The following is a 16,311-nucleotide window of genomic DNA, read 5'->3' as shown; positions in this document are numbered from 1 at the left end:
ATATGGCTTACCGAAGCGACGGTGGTGGAGTGGAGTCATAGGAGGCAGGGTCGGTGATACTGAAGGCTCGGAGGAGCAGTGGAGCGGCTCTAGAGGCTCACAGGATGCGGTGTCTCAGCAGCGGGTGCATTGAATCACCCGGGGTTGACACGATAGACTTAAAGAAAATGGTTGCGGAGGCCGTGTGTTGCCAGGTTGATCCAATGGACTTCAAGAAAATGATCATGGAGTCCTCTCTGTGCACGAACCGCCTCTGCAGCCACTTTCTTTAAGTTTATATCATTAACCGTGGGTGATTCAACGGAGCGCGCAGTCAGATCTATGGCGCCCATGGCCGAGACATCCTGTCCTGTGACCTTCCTGATTTGCTCCACTGCAGTGACACCCCTGCAGCCTGGTGGCAGATCAATGCTGGCTGCTACCGCGACACCCCTGAAGCCCGCCGACAGATTAATGGCACCTGCTGCCACGACACTCCCAAGCCCGCAGTATCGCCAAACCTGAGCCGCAACACCCCCGTCTGAGCCTGCAGCATCGCTGACCATGCCTCCTGTGACCTTCCCGAGCTCCTGCTGTTCCGCCCCGGTGAGCACTAAGATACACTAGGATTATAAGACTGACTCATTTTAACATTAGAAATTATTTTTTTTTCCTCCTCTAAATTTGAGATGTGTGTTATACAATGAAAAATGCAGTATATCACAATACAAAGGCTCCATAATGGAATCCAAAGTCCGTCCTGAAATAACACATGAGAAGTTATTTAGGCGGAGGGATACCTGCAAGATCCAGCAGACACGTGGCTCCCACCCTTCAACACTCGTTTCTTTGTGCCTCGTATGCATTAATAATTTGTGTACAATGTTGCACTGCACATAGTTTGTATATACGACTATATCTCTTTATACATACTCTTTCTTTGTCGCTCCATTGGGAGACCCAGACAATTGGGTGTATAGGCTATGCCTCCGGAGGCCACACAAAGTATTACACTAAAAGTGTAAAGCCCCTCCCCTTCTGCCTATACACCCCCCGTGCTCCCACGGGCTCCCCTGCAGACATGCACACATAGCTCCACTGCTTAGTCAGCAGCAGCTGCTGACTATGTCGGATGGAAGAAAAGAGGGCCCATGACTGGGCCCCCAGCATGCTCCCTTCTCACCCCACTCTTGTCGGCGGTGTTGTTAAGGTTGAGGTATCCATTGCGGGTACGGAGGCAGGAGCCCACATGCTGTTTTCCTTCCCCATCCCCTTTAGGGCTCTGGGCGAAGTGGGATCCTATCGGTCTCCAGGCACATGAGACCGTGCTCCATCCACAGCTCCTGAGGACTCTGCTGGATAAGGAGCCGAGTATCGTCAGGGACATGGCCCTGCTACTTTGAGGTACTCTGTGTCCCCGTGGGGACCGCGCACAGAAACACTCCAGCATTGCTGGGTGTGTTAGTGCGCCGGGGACCGCGGCGCTGACCGCACTTGTGCCATCACACGCTGCAGCGTGGCTGGGTGTGTAGTGTATTGGGGACTACCGCGCTGACCGCCGCTGCCATTGTTATACATGCGGCGCGGCTGGGACTGTTAGTGCGCCGGGGACATCCGCGCCGACCGCGCTTATACGGCGGCCGCGCTTATAACTATAGTCCCCGGCTTCTGCGGCCTAGTCTCATTCTCTTCCCGCCCCCAGGCCTGCCAGTCAGGGGAAGGGCGGGACGCTGCACAGGACGGCAGCACTGAGGGCTGGAGCATGCTTTGCATACTCCACCCCCCTCACTGTGCACAGTGGGGCACCAGATTCCCGCACTTTCCAGGGCACGCCCACGGCCCCCTCCTCTCCTCAGGACGCCGGCAGCCATTCCTATTAGCTTTTCGGACGCTGGAGAGAGAGACAGGCTCAGGGAGACCCAGGCAGGGCTTCTGGTGACCACACAACCGCTTTGAGCGGTGCGGTAAGCAGCACCTCAGGTGCTGGCCCCACTTGTGCAGAGGTGTATTTATAGATTATATGATTATAGGCTATAATTTACACTGTATGGTGCACGGTTGATTTTGGCTATATACCCTCCTGCATTGCTCAGGGGAGACAACAGCATGGCGTCCACAAGAAGCAAGGGTGCCAAAACATAGGATTACTATGCTGCCTGCGCCGCATGTACGGCTATACTACCGGCAGGTTCCACTGACCCTCATTGTGTGCAATGCTCGGCCCCTGTGGCACTTATTCAGCCGGAGCCTCTGCTAAGGGTGGCCCAGGGGGAACCACCTGCTAACACTGTCCAGGTGACAGGGACGGAGTTTGCAGTTTTTACTGAAAGACTTTCTGAGACTATGGTTAAGATACTAGAAGCCTTGCAGTCCAGACCGGTATCTCAGACCATGGGCACTGTGGAATCATTGCCCCCTGGTCCCCCTCAGTTGGAACAACAATGTCCTCCAGGGGTGTCTCATAGCTCCCAGGGTGAGGTCTCTGACACGGACCGCAGCCCCAGACCACCTAAGCGGGGTCGCTGGGAAAGGCCCTCGACATCATCACATTGTTCAGGGTCTCAGAGGGAGGACTCTCTGTATGATGAAGCGGAGGTAGCAGATCAGGATTCTGATCCTGAGGCCGCTCTCAACCTTGATACGCCTGATGGGGACGCCATAGTGAATGATCTTATCGCGTCCATCAATCAAATGTTGGATATTTCCCCCGCAGCTCCTCCTGTAGAGGAGTCAGCTTCTCAGCAGGAGAAATTCCGTTTCAGGTTCCCCAAGCGTACAATGAGCATGTTTCTGGACCACTCTGACTTCAGAGAGGCAGTCCAGAAACACCGAGCTTGTCCAGATAAGCGTTTTTCCAAGCGCCTTAAGGATACACGTTATCCCTTCCCCCCTGACGTGGTCAAGGGCTGGACTCAGTGTCCCAAGGTGGATCCTCCAATCTCCAGACTGGCGGCTAGATCCATAGTTGCAGTTGAAGATGGGGCTTCACTCAAGGATGCCACTGACAGACAGATGGAGCTCTGGTTGAAATCCATCTATGAAGCTATCGGCGCGTCTTTTGCTCCAGCATTCGCAGCCGTATGGGCACTCCAAGCTATCTCAGCGGGTCAAGCGCAAATTGACGCACTCACACGTACGTCTGCGCCGCAAGTGGCGTCCATAACCTCTCAAACGTCGGCGTTTGCGTCCTACGCTATTAATGCTATCCTGGACTCCAGGGCCGGCGTCAGCACCCGGCATACCCGGGCAAATGCCGGGGCCCTGGAGAGCCGGGGGGGCCCACTCGGCCTCGTCAGCTCTGGTGCACCTTGGCCGGGGCCCACTCTCCTTAGTTCTGCGGTCCCCGGGCCGAGTTCCGGGGACCGCAGTCCTCGGCAGGAATCTGCGGCGCCGTCTCTTTAAGGCGCGCAGACTTCCTGGTTTGAACTTCATCTGTGGGCGGAGCTACAGACCGACATCCTGCTCAGTCCCACAGATGAGAGTTGCAGTGCCAGCCAGCGACCCCCAGCACAGCGTGTCCCTCCGGCGCTGTGTGGGCCCCCTCTCCACCATGACCTGCGCGGTATGTGCCCTCCCCACCCCCCGATTTATGCCCCCCCCCCCGGAGCCGCGCGTGTCTGTCTCTGTCTGTATGTAGCAGAGCTAGGTGTGTATGTATATAGCAGAGCTAGGTGTGTATGTATATAGCAGAGCTAGGTGTGTATGTATATAGCAGAGCTAGGTGTGTATGTATATAGCAGAGCTAGGTGTGTATGTATATAGCAGAGCTATGTGTGTATGTAGCAGAGCTATGTGTGTATGTAGCAGAGCTATGTGTGTATGTAGCAGAGCTATGTGTGTATGTATGTAGCAGAGCTATGTATGTAGCAGAGCTATGTATGTAGCAGAGCTATGTGTGCATGTATATAGCAGAGCTATGTGTGTATGTATGTAGCAGAGCTATGTATGTAGCAGAGCTATGTATGTGGCAGAGCTATGTGTGTATGTATGTAGCAGCGCTGTGTCTGTATGTATGTATCCAGCAGAGCTGTGTGTGTCTGTCTGTATGCATGTATGATGTGTATCTATGTATGTCAGTGTATATGACTGTATAGATGTGTCAGTTCTATATGTATTTTTGTGAGTTTGTCGTTAAATATGTATATGTATGTGTACGTATGTGTGTCTGCGTGTGGATGGGGCCCACTGGGACTCTTCCGCCCGGGGCCCACAAAAACCTGGAGCCGGCCCTGCTGGACTCTGCGAGCCGTACGGCGGTTGCAGCCGACAATTCGGTGGCAATACGCAGGGCCTTTTGGCTACGGGAATGGAAGGCAGATTCGGCTTCCAAAAAGTGCTTAACCGGTTTGCCAATTTCTGGCGACCGTTTGTTTGGCGAGAGATTGGATGAAATCATCAAACAATCCAAGGGAAAGGAAACATCCTTACCCCAGGCCAAACCAAATATACCCCAACAGAGGAGGGGACAGTCGAGGTTTCGGTCCTTTCGGGGTGCGGGCAGGTCCCAATTCTCCTCGTCCAAAAGGCCTCAGAAGGATCAGAGGAACTCCGATTCATGGCGGTCTAAGGCACGCCCAAAAAAGACCGCCGGAGGTGCCGCTACCAAGGCGGCTTCCTCATGACTTACGGCCTCCTCACACCGCATCCTCGGTCGGTGGCAGGCTCTCCCGCTTTTGCGACACCTGGCTGCCACAGGTAAAAGACCGTTGGGTGAGAGACATTCTGTCTCACGGTTACAGGATAGAGTTCAGCTCTCGTCCTCCGACTCGATTCTTCAGAACATCTCCGCCGCCCGAGCGAGCCGATGCTCTTCTGCAGGCGGTGGGCACTCTGAAGGCGGAAGGAGTGGTGGTCCCTGTTCCTCTTCAGCAACAGGGTCACGGTTTTTACTCCAACCTGTTTGTGGTTCCAAAGAAGGACGGGTCTTTCCGTCCTGTCCTGGACCTAAAACTGCTCAACAAACACGTAAAGACCAGGCGGTTCCGGATGGAATCCCTCCGCTCCGTCATCGCCTCAATGTCCCAAGGAGATTTCCTTGCATCGATCGATATCAAAGATGCTTATCTCCACGTATCGATTGCTCCAGAGCATCAGCGCTTCCTGCGCTTCGCCATAGGACACGAACACCTTCAGTTCGTGGCACTGCCGTTCGGCCTGGCGACAGCCCCACGGGTTTTCACCAAGGTCATGGCTACAGTAGTTGCGGTCCTCCACTCTCAGGGTCACTCGGTGATCCCTTACTTAGACGATCTGCTGGTCAAGGCACCCTCTCAAGAGGCATGCCAACACAGCCTCAACGCTACTCTGGAGACTCTCCAGAGTTTCGGGTGGATCATCAATTTCCCAAAGTCAAATCTGACACCGGCCCAATCACTAACATATCTTGGCATGGAGTTTCATACTCTAGCAGCGATAGTGAAGCTTCCGCTGAACAAACAGCGTTCACTACAGACAGGGGTGCAATCCCTCCTGCAAGGCCAGTCGCACCCCCTGAGGCGCCTCATGCACTTCCTAGGGAAGATGGTAGCAGCAATGGAGGCAGTTCCTTTTGCGCAGTTTCACCTGCGTCCTCTTCAATGGGACATCCTACGCAAATGGGACAGGAAGCCGACAACGTCTCTCTCTCTCAGGCAACCAAAGCTTCCCTTCGGTGGTGGCTCCTTCCCACTTCATTATCGAAGGGGAAATCCTTCCTACCCCCATCCTGGGCGGTGGTCACGACGGACGCGAGTCTGTCAGGGTGGGGAGCAGTTTTTCTCCACCACAGGGCCCAGGGTACGTGGACTCAGCAAGAGTCCTCACTCCAGATCAATGTTCTGGAGATCAGGGCAGTTTATCTTGCCCTAAAAGCGTTCCAGCAGTGGCTGGAAGGCAAGCAGATCCGAATTCAGTCGGACAACTCCACAGCGGTGGCTTACATCAACCACCAAGGGGGAACACGCAGTCGGCAAGCCTTCCAGGAAGTCCGGCGGATTTTGAGGTGGGTGGAAGCCACGGCCTCCACCATATCCGCAGTCCACATCCCGGGCGTAGAAAACTGGGAAGCAGACTTTCTCAGCCGCCAGGGCATGGACGCAGGAGAATGGTCCCTTCACCCGGACGTGTTTCAGGAGATCTGTTGCCGCTGGGGGATGCCGGACGTTGACCTAATGGCGTCCCGGCACAACAACAAGGTCACGGCATTCATGGCACGATCGCACGATCACAGAGCTCTGGCGGCAGACGCCTTAGTTCAGGATTGGTCGCAGTTTCAACTCCCTTATGTGTTTCCTCCGTTGGCACTGTTGCCCAGAGTGTTACGCAAGATCAGGGCCGACTGCCGCCGCGCCATCCTCGTCGCCCCAGACTGGCCGAGGAGGTCGTGGTACCCGGATCTGTGGCATCTCACGGTCGGCCAACCGTGGGCACTACCAGACCGACCAGACCTACTGTCTCAAGGGCCGTTTTTCCATCTGAATTCTGCGGCCCTCAACCTGACTGTGTGGCAATTGAGTCCTGGATCTTAGCGTCTTCTGGATTATCTCAAGAGGTCATTGCCACTATGAGACAGGCTAGGAAACCAACTTCCGCCAAGATCTACCACAGGACGTGGAAAATATTCCTGTCGTGGTACTCTGCTCAGGGTTTTTCTCCCTGGCCATTTGTCTTGCCCATTTTTCTGTCCTTTCTTCAATCCGGATTGGAAAAGGGATTGTCACTCGGCTCCCTTAAGGGACAAGTCTCGGCGCTCTCTGTGTTTTTTCAGAAGCGCCTGGACAGACTTCCGCAGGTACGCACGTTCCTGCAGGGGGTTTGTCACATCGTCCCTCCTTACAAGCGTCCGTTAGAACCCTGGGATCTGAACAGGGTGCTGATGGTTCTTCAGAAACCACCGTTCGAGCCAATGAGGGATATTCCTCTCTCACGCCTTTCGCAGAAAGTGGTTTTCCTGGTAGCAGTCACTTCACTTCGGAGAGTGTCTGAGCTAGCAGCGTTGTCATGCAAAGCCCCTTTCCTGGTTTTTCACCAGGACAAGGTGGTTCTGCGTCCGGTTCCGGAATTTCTCCCGAAGGTGGTATCCCCCTTTCATCTCAATCAGGATATCTCCTTACCCTCTTTTTGTCCTCATCCAGTTCACCAATGTGAAAAGGATTTGCACTTGTTAGATCTGGTGAGAGCACTCAGATTCTACATTTCTCGTACGGCGCCTCTGCGCCGCTCGGATGCACTCTTTGTCCTTGTCGCTGGCCAGCGTAAAGGGACACAAGCTTCCAAATCAACCCTGGCTAGGTGGATCAAGGAACCAATTCTCGAAGCTTATCGTTCCTCGGGGCTTCCGGTTCCCTCAGGGCTGAAGGCCCATTCTACCAGGGCTGTGGGAGCGTCCTGGGCCTTGCGGCACCAGGCTACGGCTCAGCAGGTGTGTCAGGCAGCTACCTGGTCGAGCCTGCACACTTTCACGAAACACTATCAGGTCCATACCTATGCTTCGGCAGATGCCAGCCTAGGTAGGCGAGTCCTTCAGGCGGCGGTTGCACACCTGTAGCACGGAGCCGTTACGGCTCTATTATGAGGTATTATTTACCCACCCAGGGACTGCTTTTGGACGTCCCAATTGTCTGGGTCTCCCAATGGAGCGCCAAAGAAGAAGGGAATTTTGTTTACTTACCGTAAATTCCTTTTCTTCTAGCTCCAATTGGGAGACCCAGCACCCGCCCCTGTTTTTTTGTGTACACATGTTGTTCATGTTGAATGGTTTCAGTTCTCCGAGATTCCTTCGGATTGAATTTACTTTAAACCAGTTTATAATTTTTTCCTCCTTCTTGCTTTTGCACCAAAACTGAGGAGCCCGTGGGAGCACGGGGGGTGTATAGGCAGAAGGGGAGGGGCTTTACACTTTTAGTGTAATACTTTGTGTGGCCTCCGGAGGCATAGCCTATACACCCAATTGTCTGGGTCTCCCAATTGGAGCTAGAAGAAAAGGAATTTACGGTAAGTAAACAAAATTCCCTTCTTTCTATGCAAAAAAAAAAGACATTTAATCTTTAGGCTGTAGTAATTAACGGAAACGGCCAATGTCTACTTGAGATAAATTTAAAAAATGCTAAGTGAATACCAGTTAGGATAAAAGATCCCACATGTATACAAATACAATTGGACAACCAAGACGTTTTCTTGGAAAATATATATATATATATATATATATATATATATATATATATATTTTTTTTTTAATCAACAGTTAATAAAACATTAAATAATGATGCAAAACATGTAATAAAAATGAAGAATTAAGTAGCAACCGCGGATACCCATATGCAGTCTACGTAATCATATGGTAATTAGAGGTATCCATGTAGTATATATAATGGCAATCATAACTATGTCCAATACCCTATTATTTTCCTATTATGTACTAATGGTTTGCCAGAGACTACAAACGTGCACCCTTATATCTTGCTGGTTAGGTGAGCACAGCCAGACTGTAATGATTAGAATGTCCTATGCATAAGAACCACACAGTACATAAATACAAATGTTCAAGGGGTGAACAGAGGCCTGAACAGTAAAACAATAGCCGTTACTGCAATAATCAAGAAGTACATTACCTAGAACCTTTGGTAACATCAAGTTGCTGCCTCCTGACGCGCGTTTCGCTGTCCTTCCTCAGAGTGTGTCCCAGGGATAAGCAGTCTGGTGCATATTGCTATTTATGGCATGTTCTAATATTTTGTACTCTCATTTATATGTGAGTTGTGTGAACAATTTACTTTGGACATTAATCGTTTTTGTGCCTCTTGATTCTGACCGATGCAAGATATTTTATGAGATTGTTTTCATGTGTGCACGCCTTTACCTTTTTTCTCTTTGCTGCAACCCATTATTTGGATTAATAAAAACCTTTTAGTATGACTTTGTATTTAACTTTTATATGTCCATGACCTGTTCTGTTCAGTGTTTTTCTTTTTGGTTTCATTTATGATTCTGAGTAGAGACAAGAGACCGGAACCCGGTGAAGAGGCCCGATCTGTATTTGGTGGATGTCAGATGGGAACCCTGCACACCTCTTACGTGCAGACATTCCCAGCTTCTCTTTTTCTTGATAAGATGGCCCTGTCTCCATTTCCCCAGCTATTCAAGAGGATCTAACAAATCATCTATAGGCCACGTTCACATGTCGAGATTTTTGTGTTATTATTTTACATCAGTATTTGTAGCCAAAACCAGGAGTGGGTGATAAAAACAGAAGTGGTACCTGTGTAGCTAAAATACTTTTCCTCTGATTGTTCCACTCCTGGTTTTGGCTTATAAATACAGAGGTAAAAAAAACCCCTCACAAAAGACTCCACGTGTGCACGTGGCCTTACAACGATGAGTTTTGTAAAGAACACAACAGTACTCCGTACAGATGTATATTACACTGGAAATCGCACAGCGGGGAAATTCATCAATGCTCACATTAAATTTATAGAAATCAAGCAGTGGGAGGTCTGCTGTACATACACCCTATAGGAGATGCCGGAGCAGTGGGAGGCCTGCTGTACATACACCCTATAGGAGATCCCGAAGCAGTGGGAGGCATGCTGTACATACACCCTATAGGAGATGCTGGGGCAGTGGGAGGTCTGCTGTACATACATCCTATAGGAGATGCCGGAGCAGTGGGAGGCATGCTGTACATACACCCTATAGGAGATGCTGGGGCAGTGGGAGGTCTGCTGTACATACACCCTATAGGAGATCCCGAAGCAGTGGGAGGCATGCTGTACATACACCCTATAGGAGATGCTGGGGCAGTGGGAGGTCTGCTGTACATACACCCTATAGGAGATGCCGGAGCAGTGGGAGGCATGCTGTACATACACCCTATAGGAGATGCTGGGGCAGTGGGAGGTCTGCTGTACATACACCCTATAGGAGATGCCGGAGCAGTGGGAGGTCTGCTGTACATACACCCTATAGGAGATGCCGGAGCAGTGGGAGGCATGCTGTACATACACCCTATAGGAGATGCTGGGGCAGTGGGAGGTCTGCTGTACATACATCCTATAGGAGATGCCGGAGCAGTGGGAGGCCTGCTGTACATACACCCTATTGGTGATGCTGGGTCAGTGGGAGGTCTGCTGTACATATACCCTATAGCAGAGGTCCCCAACTCAAGGCCCACCAACAGTGCAGGTTTTTGGGATTTCCTTAGTATTGCACAGGTGTTAATGTAATTACCTGCCCAGGTGCTGGTTCCAACAGCAGTGCAATGCTAAGGAAATCCTGAAAACATGCACTGTTGGTGGGCCTTGAGGACTGGAGTTGGGGAACCCTGCCCTATAGGAGATGCTGTGAGCGGAAGGTCTGCTGTACATACACCCTATAGGAGATGCAGGGGCAGAGGGAGGTCTGCTGTACATACACCCTATAGGAGATGCCGGGGCAGCTGTCCATAAATCTCCCAGGAGCATGACGGGAGTGGACAGCAGAGTAACTCTAAACACAAGAGAACAAGAGTGTTACATGCAAAAATCGATAAATTTTATTAAGTAAAGATGGATCACAAACAGCCATACGGTAAAACCACAGTGTAAAAACAAGTATGTGGGAAAATGTGACTGGGTGGAAAACCAGTAAAATATATGACCCATAGACATACATAGATTGACAAGAGTAAAGAAGAGTATACGAACAGTTGCAATATAATGGATATATGTACTATGTGTGCATATATATATATACACAGTAAATATTTATATATAAATATAAAAAACTACCTTCCAATAATCCATATCAGGCACAGTATGTAAGCTGCAAAAAGTAGTGCCAAAAGCCAGGGAACAGTGGATGGGTATGTAGATAGAGGGATCTAGTAACAACCCATATCAAGCCACCACTGAAAATGATTAAGTAAGGCGGAGGTATACAAGTTTACCTAAAGTGCCCAGTACAGGGTGATGAGGGGAGGTTCCAGCCTGTCACAGTGATCCCAAAAAAAGCAGAGACCCCGCCAACGTACGTTTCGCTAAGGTTTTTGCTTCATCAGGGAGGGAAATCCTGGTGTATGGGGATGATCATTTTAAATACTACTTCCCATTATAATTAATGACCAACAGTTGATGGGGAGGTAAAGCGCTGAATTCAGCTTCACTAAAGTGACTTCCGGCATAATGATGGGTGCGCATACGCAGATTAAACATGTCCTACAAGCAGGCTAAAGTGCGCATGTGCGGGAGTCGGGACAAGTAACCCCAGCGACCACACATGCGCCCCAAGGCCAGCAGACCACTGAGCCGGAAGGTGCATGCGCAGCTGCGGGGAAGCGGCACCCCAGTAACCGCGCACGCACCCCAGCATAAGCTTAACGTCGGGCTGAAGAGCGGGGACGCACCACCCAGGCACACTGGCTCCAGTATCAACGATAGCAAGGAAGTCAGCCAGGTGATGAAAAACATCAGCGCTTACGGACCCAAATGCAAGTAATATCAATTTAGGTATGAGAAATGCTGAATACGCTATGGAAGCATAGAAAACAGAAGGCAATACAAACGTAAAAATCCATTGTGTACATTATAATCGTATCAAAATGAAAGTGTGTTAGTAAACAATAGATATTGAACATACCAGTATATATGTATATCACATCATATGTAATAATAGAAACAATAGGTACATCAATAAAGATTTTTTTCCCATGCCATCCCGATGGAAGCGGAGGCACTTCATAAGAGCCACAAACCACCCTGAAGAATTCATGTATACGATAAAATCTAATAGGAAAAGGATGAGAAGTATAAATTATAATGGTAGTCAATCAAAAATACACCAGAGATATAGACATGCGAATAGTCAAATGTAAAAAAACGACAAGAATAAAAAAGTTAAAAATCACACACAATTTACAAAACACCAAAAAAGGAAGTTCCCAAATCATAAAAAGGAGAGTAATGGTTTCATTGACACCTTTAGGGACCAAAGTGAACAGAGTGGTAATACACCGGGCCTCAACATGCGTCGGGTGCTTTTTAAGATCACCACCTTAAGAACCACCACGAACAGTCAATTCATCGCGCTCTAAGAGATGTAGGATCACAATCATGATATCTCAAAGTGTCGAGGAAGAGTCTTTAATAAGGTGGTGTCAGTGATTGTCCTTGCTCCAATATCACAGACATGCTCCCTGACCCGCACACGGAACTCACGGGAAGCGAGTCCAACAGACCAGGGAGCGGGAGCATGGGCACGTAGCATAGTATATCACGTGAGTAGTATTGCACGTGATATACCTGCGAATATCAAAGTTCTCAGGTTACTTTCACATCAGCAATTTTTTGCCTTTAGGCAAAAAAACGCAAACTACATATGACCGGATCCTGTGGATTGAATGCAACGCAAGCAATTGCAATTGTTATTTTACCAAATCCTGGATGCAGCGGGACACAGAATTTATCGGCCAGCACTGGAGTCAGCTGATCGGGAGTCAGCTGACTCCTGTTCTCACAGCTCGCACACGCGATGGATACAGGTTAACAGCAGTCACTGGCTGCTGCCGATCACGTGTCACCATGTGTGGGCTATGTGGTCAGGAGTTCAGCTGAGTTCAGATCAGCTGAGGACTCCAGTGTCGGCCGATTACTTGTTCTGTGTCCCGCTGCGTACATCGCAGCGTGTGCGGGCTGTGAGGTCAGCTGACTCCAGTGCCGGGCAAAGTCAGCTGATCTCACAGCCACTAAAAAAAAAAAATGACGTGGTCTTTGCCCTATTTTTGTATGCTAGCCAGGTACAGAAGGCAGGTACGGGCTGCCACCAACCCCCAGCTGCCTATTTGTACCTGGCTGGGAATCAAAAATATGGGGAAGCCTTTTTTTAATTATTTCATGAATTTCATGAAACAAAAAAAAAAATAATGCGGGCTTGACCCAATTTTTGTGTCCAGTTAGGTACAACTAGGCAGCTGGGGATTGGAATTTTCAGCCAGGGTAGCCCAAGCTTTCTGGGCCCCCCGCTGCGAATTACAGTCCGCAGCCAACCCAAAAAATGGCGCTTTCATAGAAGCGCTATCTTCTGGCGCTCTATCCAACTCTTCCAGCGGCCCTGGTGCTGGGTGGCAAGTTGGGTAATAAAGGGGTTAATAACAGCTCTGTTTTACCAGCAGATATAAAGCCCGAGATTCTTAATGTCAGGCCAAGTTTGACCCAGCCATTAAGAATTTCCAATAAAGTGTTAAAAAAAAGACATCACACACAGAAAAAATATTTGATTAGAAATAAATACACAGACAAAACTTAGAGACTCCATGTTTATTACTCCCTCTCACCCCTCCACAATCCTGGTCTTTTTTCTGTCTTCTTTCTTCAACTGATGCAGCTCCACTAGAAAGCACGGGGGAGGAACTACTTGCTGGGCATGCTCAGTACTGAAAACAGGATTCCGCCTACCAGAATGCAGTTACTTCCGGACGAGCAGGATCTGGCTCATTGAAAAGCATTGCAGGTACCGCCGCAATATGAAGGCTCCAGTGAGATTCAGTATTTTGTCAGAGGTAAAAAACGCTACAAGTAGCGTTTTTGAAAAAAGATAACATACCGCATCGCCACCGAATCCAGTGTATACCGCACGCAACTACAAGTGACCACGTATTGCCGTGATTCCATTGCAAATGCACTGAAATGGCAACGCATTTGTAAAGGATCCGGCTTTACGGGAAAAAACCTCATTTGTACTGCAGTTTAAAAACCGCTGATGTGAAAGTAGCCTAAAGGGTGCTTTATAGATGATCTATCGTGCGATAGATCGTCGGGGTCACGGTTTTTGTGACGCACATCCGGCATCGCTTGCGACGTCGGGCTGTGTGACACCTCCGAGCAACGCAGTATCGCTCACAAATTGTGAGTCGTGTACTAGTTGCTCGGTTTCATAATCTCGTTTAATTAAAATGGCGCCGGTTGCTCATCGTTCCCGGGGTAGCACACGCCGCTCCATGTAACAACCCGGGAACGATGAACAGCAGCTTACCTCCGTCCGGCGGCACCCGCCGGCTATGCGGAAGGAGGTGGGCGGGATGTTCACGTCCCTCTCATCTCCGCCCCTCTGCTTCCATTGGCCGGCCGCTATGTGACGTCGCTGTGACGCCGAATGTCCCTCCCCCTTCAGGAAGAGGATGTTCGCCACCCAAAGCGATGTTGCACAGCAGGTAAGTGCGTGTGACGGGGGTTAACGACTTTGTGCGCCACGGGCAACTAATTGCCCGTGACGCACAAATGACGGGGGCGGGTACGATCGTGAAATTGCACGATAGATCGTACCGTGTAAAGCAGGCTTTAGCGAATACTGTTACAGCCAGCAAAGTCATTTAGACTTCTGAAGTGTAGGGCATATGTTGAGTTTTTTTCCTTGAAGATTTGGTGCAGAAAATAATCTGCAGCGTGTCAGTTCTTTCAGCGTTTTTGCTTGTGCTTTTCACTATTGAAGAGCAATGAAAAAACGTTTCTGCTGCCAAATACTCAACGTGTGCACATAGCCTAAGCATAACGAGCATTTTGGTGCGTGGGTGCTGTGTCCTCATGTACCGAGTCTAATGGAAGTCAACGGGAAAATCTAGAAAAACGCTCGAGTTCCCCATTGACTTCCATTATACTTGGTACACGAGTATCGAGCACGCAAGCATCAAAATTCTCATTACACTTACTGAATACCTAGCAGTTAGCTCACCACTATCAGTTACCTGTGAGCGCTGCAACCATCAGAAAATGCTTATGTGAAGCCAAATTTTTGCAACAAACCCTGGTGAAATACCATTGCTGAAACAATGATCTGTAGAAAAGGTTACAGTTTGCCAAAGAACACAACCTAAATAGAAGTGGTGTAATATTGTTTGGACAGATGAGAGCAATATTGTTCTTATTGGGTCTAAATGCCAGTGATAGTTTGTGAGACGACTCAGACACTATGAAGACTGTGAAACATGAAGGCGCAAGCAGAATGGATTGGGGATGTTTCACACAGGAGATGAGCTTATTTATTGTATACCAGGCGCCATGGACCAGTTTGAATATATGAAAATACTGGAAGAGGTCATGAGTAGCACAGTGGCTCAGTGGTTAGCACTTTTGCTTTTCAGCGCTGGGCTACAGGCTTCAACTCCCACCAAGGAAAAAAATTCTCCAAGGAGTTTGTATGTTCTGTGCCACTGCAGCCTCACTGTGTTGTGTGATAACCACGGCTGTGAACTGGAATGATCTCATGAGGTCACCACAAGTCACAGCAGCAGGTCACACAGTAGAATATTAACCACCATGGGCAGTGAACTGCTATGAAGTCATGAGGGCACTGCAGGTCACAGCATGGTACTCTGTAGCATATGATCTGCCTCGAGCATTGACATTATGAGTACAGTACAGATCACTGCTAGCGGCGAGCCGGTTGCTGTGATGTGCAGTGACGTCATGAGCTCATTACTACCGGTTCTTGCGATACTTTGTGCAAGAACCACCACGTTGAACTCATGATGTCACTGCTCGACACTCTGCTGTGGTTCACACTCTGTGTGCCCCTTCTGCTGTGACCTCATGAGGTCATCACAGTTGACAGCCATGGTTATCATACCGCATTGTGTATGTGGCTGCTGTCCCAGCCAATTAGGAACATTCTGCTCTTCATTGGCTGAGACACTGAGTCTGGGCATGTTGTGGGACCTCGATATGGATTACGGTGGACTGGGATTAGAGATTGTGCTGGGAAGTAAATTGGTGAATGAGGGAGCCTCTTGTCTTTATTTCCTAACTAATTTTCTTTTTATGTCTTTCAGGTTCACTTCTAGGGTGGCTGCGGGCTGCTATTTTTAGGCCGGGTAGGGCCAAATAACCATGGTCCTTCCCACCCTAATAATATCAGCCCCCAGTTGTATGCTTTCCCTTGGCTGGTTTTGAAAAAATGGGGGTGCCCTAAGCCTTTTAAAATTATTTTTTTGAAATAATTTAAAAAAGCAGCGTGGGATCCCCTCTGTTTGACAGCTGCTGCTGCTGTGCCTGTGCTGGTTATGTAAATTAGGGGGGACCCCACATCATTTTTTTCCCCTAAATTATTTATTCTGCTAAATAGCTGTACAAGCTAGGTCTCTATTATCTATCTTTATCTGTATCATTTCTATCTCTATCTATCTAGCATTTTAAATATATGAAGAGGGGCATTTCTTCCATCTTAAGCGGGCATTACACGCTGCGATCTCGCTTTACACGCAAGCGATCGTACCCGCCCCTGTCGGTTGTGCGACACGGGCAAATCGCTGCCCATGCCGCACAACCTCGCTTTACCCCGTCACACATACTTAACTTCCCTGCGACGTCGCTGTGACCGGTGAAGCGCCTC

Source organism: Anomaloglossus baeobatrachus, chromosome 2 (assembly GCF_048569485.1).
Source record: "Anomaloglossus baeobatrachus isolate aAnoBae1 chromosome 2, aAnoBae1.hap1, whole genome shotgun sequence".
NCBI lineage: Eukaryota > Metazoa > Chordata > Amphibia > Anura > Aromobatidae > Anomaloglossus > Anomaloglossus baeobatrachus.
Note: the sequence above shows the minus strand (reverse complement) of the source record.